Genomic DNA, 5,487 nt, shown 5'->3' with positions numbered 1-5,487 from the left:
CGAAAATGATGATAATGAAATCGGTTAGAAAAGCTTAGGTATATTCGACCAAGCACAATAGAGAAAGGATGGTAACTGAAAGTACACAAAAGAGCCTAGAAGAAATCCGTTGGGATGGGGAGAGTAGGAAGCAGAGAAGAAGAAGACGTGAGTAGGTTTGGCTGTGAAAGAAAATAGAAGAATGGAGGGAAGAAAGAAGAAAAGTGCATGCGGCACTGTTAGGAGAGTAGAGAAAATAGAATATGGTGTTCGGCAGAGAAAGAAAAATGAGACAAAACGAAAGTTACCTATTCGACAAATGTAGAAAGGGAGGAAATAGCAGCAATTTTAATCATAAAGGTAAAGCACAAAATCGCAAAAGAGGAGAAAACAAGAAAATTAGGTACTCAGGAAAACCAAGACTAGTTGACACAACACCAAAATCTCGAAACTGGCATAACAATAATATCCCCAAAATGCTCCCAAATTGCCGAAAATCACACAAAAGAGACTCCTAGCCGAAATTTGCATACACAAGCTTCCCCAATCGGCTACAACTCTCCCTAATTTGAATTCCTTGATTTTCTCCCCAATTCCATCTAAGACCAATTCAAACTTCACCTTACAGAGTTTGAAACCACCTCAAACTCCTGCCGCCTCATACTACCAAAATAATTATCCTTTTTGCTTGCAATGGGGTTCAAACCCAAGCCCCCCTCAATAGCTTAACACACCACTTGCCTCATTGTCACAAGCTCTTTTGTGACATATTTTATCTTCAAATAATTAAAAGGTCTAAAGGCTAAAGTCCAGGCTCGTTTAAAAGAAAAGCCAAAATAAATTGCAAGAGCCAAGATTTGAACCCAGGCTCCCTTGCAACCTTAATGACGCCACAACCACTAAACCACATGCTTCCTATGACATTTTTTTAACACAATAATTTAGAAGGCCTACATCCAAACATCCAGGGTTTTATCCTCTTAAAACCAAAATTTTTGCTAAATCCCAGGTTTGAACCTAGGACTTTTCCAACTCCTCTCAAGACCCTTAACCACTAAAGCAGACACACTTTTGTACACAAATTCCTCACCATTCCCTTGCTCAAGGCCCAATACTTATAGGCCCAAATTTTGGGGCATTACAGCTTCAGTATCGCCACAGCAACCCTTTGGTGTCGCAATATCATCCTCAGGCAGCTTGACTTCTTCATTTGTAGGGACTATAGTCGGTGTTGCGACCTTAGGAGTTGTTGTAGTGACATCAACACCTTGGTGTCGTGACTTCCAAGACAATCCTCTCAGATGTGCAATTTTGTGAAGCCTATCTCCTTAATTGATGGCAAAGACATTGGTGTCTTGACATTAACATCTTGGTGTTGCAACTTTGGCTATAGTTTAGGCTTTTCTCCTCTTTTTTTGCATCAAACAACTTTCTAAAATAAGCTTAACTCAAATATTACGTTCTTAATGGCATAAACTTGCCATTTTATTCTGAAAAGCATAAAATACAATAAAAACTAAAATTAAGCATAAAATATGATAATCACGGAAAAATAATAAAATATGTTATAAAATACTAGAGAATAAGCTCTTTAAGTGTTTAAAGAACTTAATTTGACATATCTAAATACGAGAGATCATTTATCCAAATTGTTCCTTTACAACCTTCGTAAGAATGGTAGAGGAGGATATTTCGATTTAATTGGCTCCATTGATGGCTTCGTTGTTTTTGTCTTATGGTGAGCCTGTTCTTTAGGGATGTTTTCAAACTTAGTAATACTCTCACCAGTGGGTGGAATAGGCAACTGATTATTTGAATTTATCTCAACTAAAGGAGAAGCGCTATGTATCTCCTTACCACTTGTAAGGGTGATCACGTTCCAATGCTCCTTCTGATTATTAGCACTAGGAGGAGGTTGAGTATCTAATGGTAATGTTATTTAAGGCCTACTATGAATAGCTTGAACTAACTGACCTATTTGAGTTTTAAGGGTCTTCATCCTAGCATCAGATGCTTGTTTGAATTGTTGAAGTAACTCTTCAATGGCCAACTCTTCTCCACTGCCTGTGGTTGTTGCAGATATGGCCTTTGAAATTGATTTTGAGAAAAACTTGGAGGTTTAACTAGCTTAACTTGTGAAGAACTACCTTGAGTATTTGCCCAAGTAAAATTGGGGTGAAACCTCCATGCTAGATTATATGTGTTGACATAAGGGTTATTTTGCTATCTTTTTGGATTTCCAACATATCCAACCAGTTCTGGTTCAGTTGACCAATGCCAAGAATGATGATTATCCCTGTACTAATCACAAATGGCATAAATTGGTTGCTTTCTACTAACCCTAATTTTCTCATTCATGTCTCATCTCAAAGTAACCATTTCAAATATAATGGTAGTCATCACATCAACATCTACTAATCAAATTGGTTTCTTTTGACTTTCCCCAATTATGCTTGAAATCCATTGCGAATTATTTTCTATCATGTCTTTAGTTATCTTTGTAACCTCTTCAAGTGACTTACTCAATAATACCCCATTAGCTGCTACATCCAAATTACCTGTAATGGAGTCCCTCAACTCAGGATAAAAATTCTAAATCAACTGCCAATCTAGCACTTGGTGGTAAGGACATTTCTTTTGCATATCCTTAAATAATTCCCATACCTCATGTAAAGTTTCCTCTTCATATTGTTAGAAACTAGTAATGCCATTCTGCAATTTTGGTATCATTATTGGCGGACAGAGCTTAGGCAAAATTTTTTCCATAACTTGATCCCAAGTTGTAATTGACTCATTCAGCAACCTAACTAATTAGTCTACAACTTGTCCGGTTAAAGAAAATGGGAACAATCTTAATTTTATAGCTTCTACCAAAACACCATTAAATTTAAAAGTATTGTATAGATTAATGAACTTTCGCACATGTTGGTTGGGATCTTCATGAGAGAAACTGAAAAACCAATTAGCTATGACCATCTGAATGACTATTGGTTTAATAACAAATTTGTTCGCTTCCACTGTCGGAAAACGAATACTAGTTTGAAGCCCTTTAGCATGCAGTATGGCGTTGTCTCTAATCGACCTAGGAGAAGGAGGAACTCGTGCGTTATTCTACTTATTCACATTGTTAATCCCATTAGGATTAGCTATTATTGACTCTACAGATTCAACCTCAGAATTGATTATTAAACATCTGAGTCTTCATAGAGTTCTCTTAATTTCGAAATCATGTGGTAGCAAATATGGATTTTTACTTCTGCGCAGGCAAAAGCCAAAGGCACCTGAAAATAAAACAAAAAAAAAATTTGAGCTAGGTGAAAAGTAAATAGGGAAATTAAACTTGCACATCATTCTCAAATGTAAGAAACACAAGTTTGTGCTTGATGAAGCGTGCCCTTTTGAGGCCAATGTGAGGCAAGAGCCCATTGGAAAGACTGATGAAATAGCTTGTTATTATATCCTTGCAAGAGGTAGCAACACTCTGGAAAAGCAACATGCTATATAACTACTAAAGAGATCATGGATAATTTGGAGGATATGTTCAGAGGCCAAGTTGTCTTAGCTCAACGATTTGTGATAACCAACTTGGTAAACTCTAAGATAAAGTTTGGTACTCCAGTTAAAGAAATATGCTTACACTTACGGGGTTCTTTGTGGAAGTGGAAGGCAATGTGGTTGAATTGGATTATAATGCCTTGATTGAGATGGTGCTTAAAACTCTATATAAATCTTTTTCAAGCTTTAAAGTCGCTTATTGTTAGGATCTAGTGCTCTTAGTTTAGTATATTCATCAAATGATACTTGTAATTTTTTGAAAAGGTTGGTTTGAATAAAATTCCATTATATATTAATATCATTTCAATATGTCTTCGATGGTTTTTGCATGCAAAGCAAAATATAAGCAAATCTTGACTCATTGATTATCTCGTGTTTAACTAAAATTAAGTTGCATTATGTGGTCAGATAATAATATAAGAAGACAACTTATAATAGTAGATAATTTGAGTAAATCGTAGTCTAATCAAAACTGAACAAATTAATTGAAAGATTTTTATGTGTTTATCAAGTCCAATTGGAGACTTGTTTTGTATTGAGTATCAATGCATATGACTCCTAGGAGATACAGACATAGATGTCATTGTCTGGACTGATAATACATCAGACAGGACCTAAGTTGAATTTATCCTAGATTTGTTTATGAACTTATTCACTTGTAACGTTCATAGTGTGACATACCTTAATCTTGAGTGGATGATGGACTATGTATGTGTGACTCGTATACTTTGATGGAAATGAAAAAGTTCAAATAGATAAAGAATGGAAAGTCAGTACATTGGATATATGTTTTCTGCATGATGTAGCATCATTCCGTAATAGTGGAATGACCGCCACTAAAAGTACAAATGTTTGGACTGGAACTACTACAATAGAAAGATATAAATTTAAAATAGCAATGTCCGCAAACATACAAGTCAAATTGTAAACTAGTATTGTACAACGAGGTACAGGAAGTACTATGAGGATCGTATCCAATGGAGGATGGATTAAACTTGATATTATTTTCTACAATAACAGGTCTAAGTAGTAATAATTGAAAATTATATTACGGCAAATAACAATAAAATTTAATATCATAAAATAAACTAAAATGAATGAAAAGAAATTAACAATTAACAATATCTCGAATAACAGGTAGAAGATTAACTCGCTTCAGCATTTGTAATTAACTTCAAAACTCGGGTTTTAGTGAATTAGGTAATAACTAACCAATTATTACCTTTCGGCCTCTAACTGATTAATTAATTAGTTAAAACGCACTTATCTTTTGACCTCGCAGTTTAAAACTGAGATAAATTATAAGGTGCTCAGTATACTTATCCTCTCGGCCTATCTACCTAGATTACTTCCGAGGGTCGTCAATCTTAGGGGTTAAGCACACACAATTTAAGCCAACTAGTTTTGAGATAAACCCTTGTTCTTCTGTTAATTACTCTCACATCCGCTAGTTAATCTTATTAAAGGAATTAGTTACTCATGAATCTAAATATCATTTTCCCTATAAATTATTTAATCATGCAAAACACACAAATTAAAATAAAATGAGAGGAAAATAGAAATCGATCCATTGGAGATGTTGGATGGGCTTAGTTACGAAAATTCCTTTAATAGCTAGCAAGATATCGACGATTGCAAGAGAAAAGTAAAAGAAAAATATTGAATAATAGAATAACGAAGGCTTGGAATCAAATTAAACTCAAGTCTGAAAGAAGAAAATAAATTGTTTTAAAATTGAAATAAAAACCTAATTAAAAACTAAATCTAATGTCTAAGTGTAACTAATGGCCTCCTAACTTCTCTAAAAAAGTCTCCCATAGCTTAGGCTAAGCCTTTCTATTTATAGGTAAGATTAGCTTATCTGATTAGGTCAATTGAAGGCCTTAATTATGATAAATATTGATTGGGCAGAAAAAAAACCCTCGCTTAATTTTTGGCCCTTGTCACAGTTGT

At 34.7% G+C, this 5,487-nt stretch overlaps 1 non-coding gene across 1 annotated transcript; it reads left to right on the top strand.

Annotated features, from left to right (window-relative positions):
* The first annotated feature begins 2,593 nt into the window (after window positions 1–2,593).
* LOC121214145 (small nucleolar RNA R71) lies at window positions 2,594–2,700 on the top strand. Its single transcript, XR_005909732.1, has one exon. It is a non-coding gene; the product is annotated as a small nucleolar RNA R71 (small nucleolar RNA).
* The last annotated feature ends 2,787 nt before the right edge of the window (window positions 2,701–5,487 follow it).

Source organism: Gossypium hirsutum, chromosome D01, assembly GCF_007990345.1.
Source record: "Gossypium hirsutum isolate 1008001.06 chromosome D01, Gossypium_hirsutum_v2.1, whole genome shotgun sequence".
NCBI classification, from domain to species: domain Eukaryota; kingdom Viridiplantae; phylum Streptophyta; class Magnoliopsida; order Malvales; family Malvaceae; genus Gossypium; species Gossypium hirsutum.
Note: the sequence above shows the minus strand (reverse complement) of the source record. Positions and strands in the feature narration are given on the sequence as shown.